Here is a 16,107-nt window from a genome sequence, read left to right as displayed (position 1 = left end):
GAAGAAATAGTACCAGTGTTTTGAATTTTTTTATACATCTAGTATACGAATAGGTGAAAATATCTACCAAGTTTCAATAGTCTTTACTGCACCGTTTTAAAGAAATAAAATATAATAAAATATAACTTGAGATATTCGTGCTGTCGGCACGAATTTTTTAGTTTTGAAAATATTTGACGTTATTAAGAATTGAAATCAGAGTATTTTCACTATCCAAAGTTTAGGCTCATAAGTGAAAAAAATCGCAAATAATTCAAGAAAAAACATTTGTAAAGTGAAAAATACCTTTGTAGGAGTACAAATAAGACTCCAACTATCGTTCAAGTTTCTTACATCTAGATTTACTATGAGTAGATATTTAAGTTAAGTTAAGAGTAGATATTTAAGTATTTCCAATTTCATGCACTTTTGTCTAAGATTGTACGTCCAATACATCCTTAATACAAAGAATGCTAATTTCTATTTTATTTTCAAGCATATCGGAATTTAGCACTTATTTCCGAAACTTGCCGCGTCTTTCTCTCGCCCGTGCTTCGCGGTTTTTTTACAGAGAACAAAAAAGAAAAAAGTTTTAAAAAGAGCCGCGGAGCTGTGAAAATACTTGCCTTTCCTCCGCGGCAAATTTTCCCTCCAACTTCCCACGAGACAATGCTGTAATGTAATATGTGACATTTGTAAATAAATCGTATGCATATCCGACGATCGATAAGGCGTTGTTGATTACCCGCTCGGAAGACCCCCCCGAACTTTCCCGCATTTTTATTTACGACGTTCTTTTTCCATTGTTACAGACGACTCCTCGCACATTTTCGCACCCCCGCACTTCTTTTTTCACTCATCGTTTTTGGTAAGCCCGATTACATTTTATTTATCTCCGCCCGTTACGTATTATTTTCTCAATTGTTCCATTTTTATTTATAAGCCACGTTCCACGCCCGTCTTCCAATTTTACCCGCAGTCGCCCGTTTTGCGCGCATTTTTTCCCGCCTCTCACTTTGCACGCCGCACCGACACGCGAAGATAGCGAATCGATCGCAGGCGGTTTGATCGTCTGCGTTATCGCGCAACGCCCGGCGAATCAGAAATGCAGCTCGCGTTGCAGCTGAAAGATGTCGCCATCGGTTCCGTGCCAACACGCGCGTCGGATCCCCTCTCGGCCGCCGCGCTCGGAATCGGAAAGCGTTTTGCTGGAAAGTCGGAATGCCCTATAATTAATTCAATTCGGAGACAATGCAATTATTAATAATTCCAGCTGATTTCCAGCATTTATTATTTACGCGTCGTAAAATTGAGTAATATACTGCGTCGCGGCGGAGTCGCGGCCGAATCGATAAGAATAATTGCGCAAATTTCACGGGTTATCGGTAGAATGAATTTTAAGGAGCCCGATATTATAGATTGACCGAGGTTTTTGCAACGGCGAGCAATAATATTAAATATCGCGGGGCGCGTCGCGCGGCGGCGCGGCCGCGCCGCCGCGATACCGAGAGCGCGACCCCCGGCACTCTCTCACGGAACGTACCGGCGAATCAAATTTATACGCAAAACACGACTCATTGTTAAAAATGCGCCGTCCGTTTCCGGCGTTGCTATAGAAAATATCGCGATATTAAAATCCAAACAAAAATATCGACGTACTCTCACCGACCGTACGAAACCGCGCGGAAGCGGAGTTCGCGTCCGTACGTCGCGAATAAAGGGCGCATTTTCTGCCCCCCTCGGGGGGGGGGGGGTTCGGGGGGGGAGGGGGCCGGGGCTTCTCCGCCTTCCCGGCGGAGGAGGGACGGGACGGGCGGGAGAAATAAAAAGTCCGCGACGTGCGGAGCGCGAAAAATTAAATCGCGTTTACACGGTGTCGCGTTATTTCATCGCCGGACGAGCGAGTATCGAGATCCGGGCAAACATTTTTGGCGCCCTTTCAGGCGAATTAGCGGGAAACGGCCGCGGACTTCTCTCCCGTCGCCGGCGTCGTCGCGAAATATTTCACGGAAATTTTTCCAGCGCGGAAGACAAGTCCCCGAACCCGACCCCGTCGAACATTTCTCGCTTCCGCGAGATACAGCGCGGCGGGGGGAGGGCGGGGTGTGACAGCGAGGCACGGGAGGGGGGGGCACGCGCGGGGGTTGGGCACGTGTCAGGCGAGTGTTTTACTAGCCTTAATTTCGTGTGCTTTCGTAGCCAATATGTCGGGGCAGTAAATTCCAAACTTTCCGCCCGGCTTCGCGTTTCGGCATCGCGCGTTTTTGCGATCGCGGTTTTAACGACTCTCACCCCCCCCTCCCTCCCTCGTCCCCCATATCGCCCGCGCGACTCGCTCGTCCCGTGCCACCGCCCCCTCCCCTCCCCTTTCGGCTAACGGAGGTCCGAGGAAAAGCTGCCGGATATTAATTTTGTAAATAACGAACTTCCGGCGTCGACGAGAAACTTTACGCGCCCCTTCCGTCGTTTCGCTCCTCTCGCGAGCCCAGCCCGTTTTCTCTCGCAGCGGGGTGGAAGAGGAAGGGGGTGGGGGGAGGCGGGGGTGGCTTGTCGTATCGTTATAACTACGAGAGCGTATCTCACGGGCGAGAGCCGCGGAAATTTTTCCTCTGCGAGACCGGGCGAGGCGGCGCGGCACTTGCAAAACAATTACGAATCGTCGCTATTTCCTTCCGCCATTGTGCGGCCGGGGGCCCGTGAAAGGAGGGCCGAACTTTGAAATTCATTGCGCGCCATTGTGCGCGGCCGCCCTTATTTCGGGGGCGAGAGGGGCGAGAGGGGGCGGGCGCGTACGACGCACTAAAAATGAATAAGACAGGGCGATTAAATATTCGCCGGGCGCCGGTACAAAAATTCACGTCGGCTCCGCGCGCGCGCGCGAGCGCACACGCGAGCACACGTACACACGCGGCATGCGGAGAAAGGGGAGAAAGAACGCAGTAAGGGGGGCGGGCGATAGAGAAAAGAGCGAGAGAGAGAGAGAGCCGTGAATCGATTGAACCAACATAAACGCGGTGGAGGACTAATAAAAAAAAACTAATAAAAAAAATTTAGTAATTTACTTACTAAACATAAAGCCACGTCCGTGGCCGGCGAAGGAAGGCAAACACATTAAACATTTAGAGGGCATAATAACCCGCGGCATACGTAATACGGCTGGCGCCCTTTTCACCGATAGCCATGAATAATGTACACACGCCAAGGTATGACGTAGGCTCGCGCGCTAGACTTGTGTGTATTTCACGGCGAGGTAGATCGACCGACCGACCGGGCTATTTCCAATAACCGGCACCGCGCCGGCAACGCGCTATCGCGCTATCGGGCACCCCGGCGCGCGTTGGCGAACGGTAAGACCGGCGCGAGACGACGAGGGGGTGAGGGGGAGGGCAAAAGGGGCCCCGGCGCACCGAGGTGCCCCCTTTGTGCCCGCTTCCGTCGATTGTCGTCGATGCTCGTCGCCGCCTCGCACCACGCCGCCCTATCTGTTTTACGCGAGTTAGCTCTCGAAATAGAGTTATCAGGGAGACGGTCGAACGGGGTCGCGTGGGGAACAAAATGTGTGTTCACGGGCTAAAAACTCGACCGACTTACTTTCGCTCGTCGGCATTCATTCTCCCTCTCCCGCCTCCCGTTTATACTGTCGATCACTTGTAAGAGGCTTCCGCGAGAGTCGTGTATGCTATGCCGCACTTACCTTTAAACCTGTCACTCTGCATGTGCGACGGGGGTGGCTGTGCACCAAAGTGTAATGAAAGGATTGGAGGTCCGGTGTCTTCGGTCGAAATCGCGCGAATGAATCGGAAGGCGTCAACTACAGGATTATTTCGTTCAACGTTAAATCCCCTACGAATGACACAATCCTTTCTTTGTATGACACATCGATTAGGCCACATTTCCTTCGTTTCTAATTGAGGATAAAGTATTAAAAGCACGCGCCTCTCTCGTAGATTCTTCATACGCTTACACTGAAAAAAAAATTTTTTCGCTACCACGGCTAATCATGGTTTGCTAAAAATATTTTGCCGCCACGACCATAAATTTCTAAACCACAGCAAACGGCCCGCTGTCGCGCCCAATACAAGAGGCTCAGTAGCAAAATATTTAGCTATCACAGCTAAATATTAGCTGTCCATACTTTACAACTAAAATTCAGTTACCACGTGCAGTTTTTAGCTACGGCAGCTACATTTTTTTTTCCGTCTACATACGAGCCTTCTCAATACTTTAATTGCTAAAAGAAACGAGCTGAGAAATGTTCAAATTTAATGTTTATTGTAACCAGCGAAGAAACTTGAAAATTAAGACGAAACGGTCACACGGGGATTTCGTGAAGATTCCATAATGATTTCGTAGACACTGTCCCACGATTACATCGAGTTTTACCCCTTTTACCCCGTGGGTAAAACGACGCGAGATGATCTCGTCGGGATTCCCGTCCGAGTTGGCGCGGTACAAGCGCGCAGTTTGAAATAATCGGTTAATACCGAGCTCGCGCGAGATGCACACCGGCGATTAGCAGGTCGACGATTAGCGGCGTACGAGTTTGTCGCGAATTACTAGCGCGGATCGGCGGCGGGGTCATGGCGATTTGTACGTCGTATCGGCGCGACGTGCGCGCGACAATGGCAAAGTAATGAAGTTCGCATTCCGGGCTATCTGGAGCGTAGAATGACAAAACAATAAATCGCTTATCGCCGCAGTGGCCGGCGGTGCTCGCGTGCCGTCTCTGCCTCGCCGCCGCGACGTAAAGCGACTCGCCGCGTAATTCACATAGACGCAACACGCCGCGATAAGAGTTTCGCCGTCGTTCAAAGCCTCACGAGCGTAAATCCCCTTCGGGACGTGCGATCTGCACGAAAATTAAATTTCGCGCGGCCTCTACGGTCGACGATACTGGAAACTCTACAACGGGGATCTTGACGGGAATCAATGAGGTTTTCCACGAATTGCTAGTGGACGGTGCTCTTTTCCGCGAGTGTTAAGTAATTCGACATTCGAGCATAGAGGAAAGTCCTCTATTATGAGATAGGCTTCTAATATGAGATAGCCGGTTTTCAACATCAAAATTTAATCACAAATCTTTATCCACAATTATTACACGATCTAGCAATGAATTTTCCACTAAACAGATTTCGTCGAGTCGATTAAGTCGATTAAGACACTCGTCACGGATTGAGGGTGGCCCCAGCTTCGAATCCTGGCCGAGATAATATTTTTCGTAATAAAAATTTTTTATAGTACAGGGAGGGGGGCACTAAATATAGCATTTTTAAACGATTAGAAATGAAATTCCAAGTTTTATTCGACCATCAGCTGGCCACATTTGTTAGTTAACCGGTCAATGCAGAAAATTTATTGCGAAAAATATTCTCTCAACAATGTGGCCAGTTGTGGTCGAATGAAATCTGGAATTTTATTACTATACCGGCAATTTAAAGAAACTAATCTTTAATTAGAAATTGTTTATGGATTTTAATATGTGAATTCACCGACGACAATGCTCCATCCAAATGAAACTGTACTATGTCCGAAAGGAAATCGGCGCGCAAGGACAAGGTGGGAAACGGTATATGAGTTCACATTTTAAATTACAATTAGAGACGCTCTCGCCTGGTTGATTTAAACAGATTTCACTCCGCGGGCAATACATTCACCATGAAATCAATAGATGATGCCTATTAATTTAGCTGAAACTCCGCTATCTCGTATTAGGAGCTTGTCTCATAATGGGGGACTTTATGAATTGTTGTCTGAAAAAGAATTACTTCGCTATCGACCACGTAGGGTTGAAAACGAAGGCGACTTGTTTTACTTCTACAAAGTGGTAGTTATAGCAAGGAACGCCAGTCTCAGTTAAGACGCGTGAAGAAAGAAGAAAGGGTTCGCCGTAATGCCTCGACATGTCGGTCTCTCGCGTTATTCATCAGCGTGTAATCGCATTATTCATAAGTCCTTCATCTTATCTGGCGTCCAGTTTTTGCCAATCGTGCAATCATACTTCCCCCCCCCCCCCCGCAACTGCCATTACACACGGCGCGATAGCTAGAAAATGGTGTCTTTATACTCTTGTATCTGAGGAACGGTCTCTCGCGCGTAATAAATGTAGGAGTCATGTTTATTGGAAGATCCCGCCAATGGCAGGTCTCGAAATTACAGTCGATTCGCGAACGATTTAATTAGGCGCGATGATTTTCTTATCGCGCGTAAAAGCATGGAGGAATCGCGACGTGTCATGCTGAAATATATAATACAATAGTCATAACTGCCGAATAATATTGATAGGAGCGAAGTTCCCAGAATTGTAGCGCCGATCGATGGATTTAAGGGCTAATTTGATTAGGGCCGATGAAATTTTCTCATTTCTATAGAAGCGTGGGGGGAATTCGTATGTGTCACACGTTGAAATATATACAATAATCATGTCTATCAGAAAACCGTAACAAAAGTGGGATTTTCAAAATTGTACAGGCGACTGACGAAACGATTTAATCAGGAGCGATGATTTTCTCATTCGTGCAAACGTGAGGTAATCGACGTGCAACGCTAAAATATACACGATAGTTATATACAGGGTGTCTACGGATGCCTTGGTCAATTAGGAATCGATCTTTCCTCGGGGAAATGAACTGGCGCGGAGAATTCGAGACATCCTTCAAGATACCAGGGACTTCTAATCGTATAAAATTTACGAAACCATCGTCGGCTGACTGATGACTTAATTACGGCGGCGATGAATCATTACTCGTGCCGGTGAAGAGCACGATTGCATTCAGCGGATTCGCGGAGAGATTTTTAAAAAGCATCGGGACTTTTCCGCGCGATTAAGGAATATTTATTTCCGCGGACGCGCGGTGCGCGGCTCGTCATTCGCGCCAAGACAAACGCGGGGGAGAAAACAGCTCGCGATGTTTCCGGCGACGGACAATACGAGCGGAATTCTTCGGACGTTCAACAAATGCGGCGGGGGCCGCCGCGTATTATTCAAAATCATTGTGAGTACCGACGCTGTTGATAAAATATACCGCGGCACGGCTCGTGGAAACAGGCCGCGATAAGGATAACTGAGGAAACGAATGGAGGCTTGCGCGAGGCCGATAAGAACCGCGTGATTTAATCCGGAACGAGTTTACCGTTCATGAAATGAAATGAAAAAAGATAAAGGGGGAGAACAAGAAAAGAAACGCGGCCGCACGTAAATGAATTGCAAATGGCAGCGAATGCTCGTTTGCGGACGCTGTATTATGTGCATCGAACAGCGTCGTGTTTGCCAAATTACCCGTGGTCAGACGTCGTTGCGCGCGTATCGAAACTTCCGTTTTGGGATCTAATTAGAAGATTGAAGTCGAGAACAAAAAAATATATATATACATACATGTTCCTAAGAAAAAATCGACCGCTCGTCCGTTGAACGAATCGCTATAAAATTAACGCGCGTCCGGCGTGGCCTGCGTAGCGACTACAACTATAAAATTGACGGGGCAATCTCGCAAATTTCTCTCGAATACCAATAGTTTACACCGTCATTATTCGCCGCTAATTGTATTTTCCGGATAATCTGGATTTGCACTGATTGACGTTAGAGTTGGAGTATAAATTTACCGAAAAAGCCAGGGAATATCGTTGCCGGTCGCGTACTCGCGCGATCATTTTGACACGCTCTCCTATATACCAGTTTGCCCCGTGGTGTCGTCGCCGAAAACGTCGCGCCCTGGGCGCCGGACTCGTTGACGAAGGGGGCACCCGGGCCAGCGGCGGACCTGGGATCCGGACCGAAAAGCGGGGCAGAACGGGAGCGAGCGCGCGGGTGCCCGATAAATCGCCGTCCTCGTCCTAAGGGGGGACCGCGAGGGGGGTAGCGGGCGGATATCGCCATAAAGGCCAGCTCAAAAGTCAATCAAGCGGGCCGAATTACGTCGAAAAGCGCGCGCGGCGGGGCGCGAGAGCGTGGGCGCTCGCGCGCGCGCTCGCGAGCACCGATATACAACAAAATGAAAGCTATCAGAGGTGACAATCCGCGGACGACAAATCAGCGTGTATATTTAATGCCCGTGGTGCCATCCCCGCCCCCGGAAAAGCCCCCGACGCCCGACGTCGAACAGTTTTCTCTCTCTTTCCCCCTCGCTCTCGATCCTTCGACATCGGCGTGGCTCTCTTCCATCTGTCTATCTGTTCGTCTCCCTCTCGATTCCACCCGCTCCCCCCCCTCTCTCTCTCTATCTTTGTCTCTACCTCTCCCTCTCGTTCTCGCCGCTTATCGCGCCTCGTCTCTCGCGTCAACCCTCCACCCCCTTCTGCCACCCCTACACGCTCTCGCTCCCGCGTCATCACGTTGTTGCTCTCGGATATGTCACTATGCTACCGACATAACCAACTCTCTCTCTCTCTTCGCTCTTGTCTCTTCTCGCTCGTTCAGCTACCCTCCTTGCCGCGCTTCCCCACTGCGTTATTTGCAACGTGTCGTACGCTCGCGCATCCCCGCGATCTAGCGCAATCAGTGCTATTATATTAATATTTATGCCAACCCCTCCTCGCTCTCGCTCGCCGCGTCACATTCTCTCGCGTTTTCTCTCGCTCTTGGCCATCGGCGGTGCCTCGCGGCGGAAAAGCCAATCGAAAACAAATCCACTGAACACCCATTCCCCTAAACTGCTCGACATTTCCGCTTGTTGATCCTCGTGGATCGAAAGATATATCGACTCGTAGATCCGAGGAATAAATCGAGGATGACGACAGCGTATATTTTCTTTACGCTCGATTATTATCTGTCGATCCGTCCAATTTTCGCTAGAATACATCGCAGCCTGCAATCTGCAATCTGCAATCTCATGATTTTTTCCATTCAAGGTGTAGCGGAGAATTTTCTTTTTGATGAAGAAACTGCATAATACCGCGATTTGTAAGCGTTGCACGTTTCCATAAATTTTAGTTTTGTTATAGTAATACTTCCAGACGTATACGAGGAGTGGAGAAAATGAGAGCGCGATATTGTGACGTTATATCAGTCTATAGATATGCAATATTATTGCAATTATAATCCTGCAACACCGGTGTAATGTTGCCATATGAATGTACGTCACGGCATAAGATCATATAATATCATAGTGGCATGCAGGCAATAACAATTATCCGAGAATACTAATTAAAATTATTGAAATTTATTGAAATTACCATGTTGCCGTGCGACATAAGAAACGTTCATGCGGCACAAAGCACTCGTATTAGCTTGCGACATTACTTAAAATTACCAGGTTGCGCTCTTGATAGATAGCAGCAATTATACGGGTTGTCCCAGGTTCGCTGTCTGCCCCTTTAATAATGGATTCGTCGAACTACAGTCAATGCTCCTGCTGCGAATTTTAAACTTAAGAGGAAGTAAATTTCATATTTTAAATATGCCACATTGACAATTCAATCGCGCGGCCAAATAACAAGGTAGAAAACGAGCAATAAATGTGCACTTTATTAAAAAATATATTTAGATCGAGGCTTAAATTTCGTCAAGGGATTTATATGCAAATCGGGAACTAACGAGAGACACGCGTTTCTACTGCCACGTGTAAATGCGATAGCGATATTTAAACGCTACAGAAACAAAATAGCAGAGCGACTCGCGATTAGATCGCGAAATTATAGTTTTGACGATGATGTTTCGCGAACGAGTAATCTCGGGGGAAAATCAGAGCGGCGAATAGAGCGTGAGATCGAACGGATTGTCTCGGCGGAGGAAGATGATTTTCCACTTCGGGCAATTAGAAAAGCGCTAGGGAACCCAGGTGTATTTGTTCCTCGACAATATTTTATATAATATATTCATTAGCCTTGCTCGGAGACGACCCATTTACGCCGTATGTAAATGTATGCGCGATAGATTCGATTGTATGTAAATAGTAATAGGAACTCCGGTCCTTTGCATAACACTGGGCGTTAACACACTTCTAGCTTTCCACGCGCGAAGACGATTATTATTTGATTTACATAAAAAGCGAGGACGCGTTTTTCATTGGCGTAGAGAGATTGCCGAGGAGCGATGCGAGAGGCGCCTTCCAGGCTGTAACGCTGTAATGTTACAACGCTATGACTGCAGAAACGACCGGAAGCATCTACATGATATTCATAGAGTTTCGTGATCGTTGACTTTGAGATTAGAGTGACGACTCGAGTCATGTAACCCATATTATTTTTCCAATCTTTTATTAACACGGAATATTTTTCTTGTTATTTATTATTCAATCAATTACTGAGCTCTCTTAGTAACACAGAAATATTCGTGTAGAAATTGATTCGTTTAAATTATTACTAGGGTATAATCTTTAAAGTTTCGTGGAATCTAGCATTTATTTTACATCCTTTTAATTTCATTCTCTCATTTCGGAGCTGAATAATTTCATAATCCGCGTCATGTCCCTAAATCTTGCACAAGAAACTCACTTAGATATTTGTATGCTCTGGCGAATTCAGAGTTCACATAATTCACAAAGATTGTAGAAAAAAAATTTATGTTAAACAGAAAACAGTTTTACTCCAGTTATTATCATAAATATTGATAAACTGTGCTTTCATAAAAGTATTAGATACTATATCGTCTCCCTCGTGGCAGTCCGCCTTATCGAAAACGGCAGCAACGCGCGCAACTCGAGGACAAAGGGCCCTCGGATTATTAAGGCAATATCGTATCGAATCCTCGCGGCTCAATTCATCCGTCGAGAAGGTTCACGACGTCGGTTTACGCGCGATTACGCATTTCTCCAGCTTGTCGGACGTCGGCCGAGCCCGACCAGCCGCGAAACCGCGACAACTTTCTCACCGCGGAATCGAATTCAACCGAGATACTCGGCATCCCCGCACCCGCGCCCGCGCCCGCGGGCGATGAAGGGCTCGCCGAGGTCTCCTCTCCACCCCCCGGGTGGAAAATTTGCGAATCGTGCACAGATGCACCACTCGAGCGCCCCGCGGGCGGGTTTTTCTAAATTTCCCATTGGTCAACTAGATCGGGGATAGATATTGTAATCGCCTCTCTTAACTGAGTAATCGCCCTTTATCTCTGGGGCCTGCCGACCACCCCCGGCGCCGCCACCCATTGTATTTCACCCTCGACGTTAGTGCCAGCGCCGCCGCGCCGCTCGATGTAAGCCAGAAACACCCTTCGGCACTTTGCCGACTAATATTTATTGCCGCGTTACGGATACGGTTTGTTTTAGCGATTGCAGATTCGCGCTGCCGCCTGTACGCCTCGTTTTTATCCCACTCCAAGTAGAATGAAGGAAAAAATAAAAAACGAAGCTTGAATTACTTTGTAACAGTTACGCATATAAAGCAGTTTCTTTTTCTCTTTTTTCATCTGTACTAATAATAGCCACTGTGCGTATTTATTTTTTTATTCCCGCTAATTTTATATAAATGCTTTTTAAACGCTCATGATAATTGCGATCTCCATACTCACGATATTAGTCTCGTCTTTGTTCAAATGTTTATATATTGGCGATTATGCTAACAAGAATAAAATTTGGCATACTATGTCGAACATTTTGCAATAAGGAAAGAAAGAGTTATCGTACGACTTAAACTGGCGGGTGGTTTATTTAAATCGTTCCGACGTTTCGACCATCCGGGTTGCGATCCTTTTCAAGGAAATACACTGATTGTGAGACAAAAAGGTATTGAAATGACTAAACACAGTTAGTCGGCAGTTCCAATATATATGTTTTTAAGTTAAACATACAGTGATTTATTGAAACGCAATTTTTTGAATTGACGAATATTTTTGTGAATTAATAAATATTTGCTTGGCAGCCCGTGATCGCCGCATATAGTTGAATCGAGAAATATTTCTTGATTCGACACTTTTTTCTCAGTGTACTCATTAGTAAAATTATTATTTGATTACACACCCTCAGAAAGGATTTCTGTTACCGAGACAAAAAGTATTCTTGACGCATTTATATTTGTCACAACCTCATTTAGTATAAAAATAAAACGATATCAAAATAAAGTCAATAATTCTTATTCTCCTCGAATTAAAAAAAGATTGACTTACTATATTGAGACAAAAGTAACTTATACAAATGTAAGTTTATATATTCTTGCGTTTAGAATAAAATTTTCCTCCGTCTTACAACGCACGAAGTTGGCATCGCGATATTCGACAAAGGACGATACATACTATCATTTTATTCTAGATTTTAGAATGTTTCACTTAAGGATGTATTATGTATACCTTCCCAGCAAAAAATACAGTAATCTTAAAAATTCAATATATATCGGTTGTATGCATACTTTAACGGCTGGCTATTATTGAATATTATAACAAAGATGTTAATTTTACTGATTTAAATAACTTCAACCTCTTTTTATAATTATTGACAGCGTATTTATAAATATTCTTAATAGCGGTTAAAAACTTTTGGCTGGGAATTTGCCATGAATCCAACTGCTAAAAACAAAAATCTGACATATATAATCTGCATATAGACAGAAAAATGTTTCATAACCTGTCAATCTCCAAACAATATGTTGTTTAAAATTGGAATATAAGACATTTTACAGATATCATTAAGACATCTTGTACACGTAACATCATAAGACGTCTTATAAAAGGTACCCTATATTTATACATATTTTGGACAGCGTGTTGTCTGGAACGCACATAAAATTTTAAAAAATTAATAACTTGAAAACGAATCAGTCAATTGATCCAAAATTTATCACAGGTTTTCATGGTATATAAATGCACAACTTCTGTAAATTTCAGCTTTTTCCCTCTATTTTAACTTAAGTAACATACATCCTTAAAATTCAAATATTCCTTTCTCTACAATAAATATGATTGGCGCTATATCGATCCTATTTTATGATATACATTCAAGTGTAATAGCATTGGATCCGGAAATTTTTTCTGTGGGTGTAAGTATGAATATATTGCTGTTGGATATAACAGTATTTATGAAACGCGATTCCTTGATTCGGACGGAGCGTAACTCGACTACCGAAAGTATAATTTTCGAGACACTTGTTCTCCAATTTGCTCGGGGGGGGGGGCCTCGTTGGCGTTTTGAATGCCGATTTCGAGCCCTCTCCCGAGCGTCGGCCCCCAGCCGAGCAAAAATCAGCGCCTACTGCGAATTGCAGGTTAGATTACGACGGGCGGCGACGGGGCAGCCGTCGATCGAAATCGCATTTCCGGAGGTACGAATTGGCTGCCCGGGGTGCCTGGTGCCCCGCGCGCTCGGCGCTCTCCCGGACCTGCCGAAATTCGATTGGGCACGTTGTTAGAAGGATAACCATGAATTTCGTGGCACGCGCGCGACATACGCGCCCCGAACGACTCGTGGGACTCGGCGCAATAGAATCTAGAAAGCAGTTGCCCCTAATACTGGCCAAATTTCCCGGGATATTTGCCCGCTGTAACGCTATTGTTTATCCGCGGCGCGTTAATTGCGGCATTCAGAGTGACACAATCGTGCATTTATGATAAGTCCGCGACAACTGTCGCCGGGGAAAGTTTTTTTTATGTTTCTGCACTCGGCCTTATGTAGCAATTATCTCGTAAATCCTACGAGTCGGTCGGACTTTACAGAAATTCCCCGATTCATTTTGAATTGTTCAAGCGATCATTTATTTGTGCTCCACAGAATTCAAATTGCGAAAATATTGCGCTTGACTCGACGCAGAGAGAATTTTCTCTTAAAATTTATCTTGAACATCATGTGAGCGTAGCATTTTCAACAACTTTATGAGAGTTAATAAAGAAGAGACATGCTCGTTCAATGTGAATACAAATAAATAAGCAAAAGGGCGAATAATGACGAGCTATACAAGATGATAATATGAACAATTATATTTGAAAAATCGTGTAAAAGAGATGAACGTTTCGACTGTTACTCTTCATCAGCGTGTAAAGGGAAAAGGTTAAAAAGACATAATTAGACTTAAATGAAATAGCGTTGGTATGCAATAAAATCGCCGGTTATGGAACAATACCGTGAGACGCTATATAAAGTAACTAGAGCCGTGTGCTTGTCTATGACGTAAGGAATAGAGAGCGATGAGAGTATTTATGAGAGTTTTTCAAATTTTACCATACGTTCTGTCAGTAAAATGTACACTAAATATAATTACTAGAACAACGTCTGGTAAAATTTCCGAAAACTCTCATAAAATTCTTCGAAATGCCACGTTGTCCAACGATCGCGTGATTTTCAGGATAAATTTTAAGAGAAAATTCTCTCCGCGTGGACCGATAAGCATTGCGGTCGCTACGGTAAAGAAAGACGTTTAACTTTTTTCCTTCGACATTTCGACGAGTCGAAAGAAAGCGTTTGCACGCACTCGATTCGCAGTGCTGCCGCAAGACAAATCGCCCCCGCATCTCGGCGAAAGTGCAAGGAGCGAAGGAGGAGCTTTCCTGATGATCCCAAAGCGCTCCAGCGAGACGTTCCTCGACCCCGAGTCTGACCCCGCGAATCTAATTCGCCGTCTATCCGACAAAAGGAGAAAAAAAATTCTCGCGGGGGGGGGAGGGAAGGGGAGGGAGAGGAGGAAGGAGTCGCGCGAAACCGCGAGCGGTCGATCGTGGCCGAACTTTTCTCGCGGAACGATTCGGAGAACGATCTTTCTCTCACGATTTCCCCCCGTGGAGGAGGATCGCGCGCTCGTCGAGCGGCACGCGGTAATTCGTACGTGGTCGTATACGATAAATACGAGAAGGAAGAGCTCGTCTAGGTGCTCTCACGAAGTAGAAGACAGTCCTCCTCGCTCCTCCCCGCGCCCCCCCCCCCCGTCCCGCTCCCGCCAGCGAATCGCGAATCACCGGCATCATCGCCGCGGACGATCGGCAACCGATAGCAATGCAGCGGCGTCGAAGCGCAGACCGCGGGCCATAGAATTATGCATTATGCCGAATGCACTCGCTAAGCAGTATGATCGGCTCGAATGGCGCGGCGGCGGCGGCTGCGGGCTGCCGAGGGGGCGACGAGGAGCCGGGGAGGAACGATAGGCGGAGGCTCTCGGTGGTAGATGATTCTCGTGATTTCATGATTCGCGATATATCGGAGGGAGAATCGGAGGAGGAAGGAGGGAAACCGGTAACGAGCCGATCGTGACTCGCCGCTTTCGTACGGTAGCTTATTCGCGAGAGTTGTTGCGGCAGCCGGCGCGAGCGGGATTCGCTGTCCCATTGGCGGATAGCCTTCCCTCAAGAGCGACGAGATAGAGAGATAGCGAGAGCAAGAGAGAGAGAGAGAAAGAGGGCTGGAGAGAGTGGAGAACTGCCACTTTATCGCGGCCACTTATCGGGTCGGTTCACCTCCAAATCGGCCCAGCGATTTGGTCGATTTAGAGACGTACACGCGCGAATAAAGACGGTGAGAAAGAGGAGAAGGCGGAGAGAGCGAAAACTACGGCACGAAAGTGTAACATTAAAATAATATGCTGCTTTGCTAGGGACACCCCTTTGAATTTGTATTCTGACATTACTTACCCCATATTACGATATTGTGTTCCACATTATCAATATTCTCTCTTCAGTTTTACGTTCCCTTGAAAGTGGAGTGCCGTCCCGATTACAGCTGATTAGACTCAATGATAACAATTAATTGTAAGAATCAATTAATAGTAAATTATAGGACGAAACTAGAAGAAAGTTCCACGGGATAATACAAGATTGGTGTGTCGGTAGACTTCTACAATAAGGCAATTCTTTTAAAGACACCGCGCCGCTTACGATTGTTCTAACGAGATCATTTTTCGCTCCCCGAATAAACGTTTTCTGCTCGCTCGCCTTCCGACTACTCCTGAATGTCGCCGTAACGTGTACCGGACATCATTATCACATCTGTTCGCGCATACACAGATACGACGCGCCCCCTCGTTTTCTTTTCTCTCTGTTTACACGCCGCACAATGCGGACGCGGGAGACAGGATCGATCGATGCCGGCGATCGATTGTGACACACGCACAGGGGGGACAGAAGGTGCCAACGGTGGACGGACGAAGGAACGAACGCAAACCAGCCGAGCGAGCAAGCGACCGGCCGACTGACTGACTGACGGGGAGGTTTATCGAGTCGATATCGAGTGGAAAAGGATGCGCGCTAACAACGCCGGCGTAAATAAGAATCCTCGTCGGAGGATT

The sequence above is a fragment of the Vollenhovia emeryi genome, unplaced genomic scaffold, assembly GCF_000949405.1.
Source record: "Vollenhovia emeryi isolate VEMERY1.0 unplaced genomic scaffold, V.emery_V1.0 DF939222.1, whole genome shotgun sequence".
Lineage (NCBI taxonomy): Eukaryota > Metazoa > Arthropoda > Insecta > Hymenoptera > Formicidae > Vollenhovia > Vollenhovia emeryi.
This window is presented reverse-complemented; position numbering follows the sequence as displayed.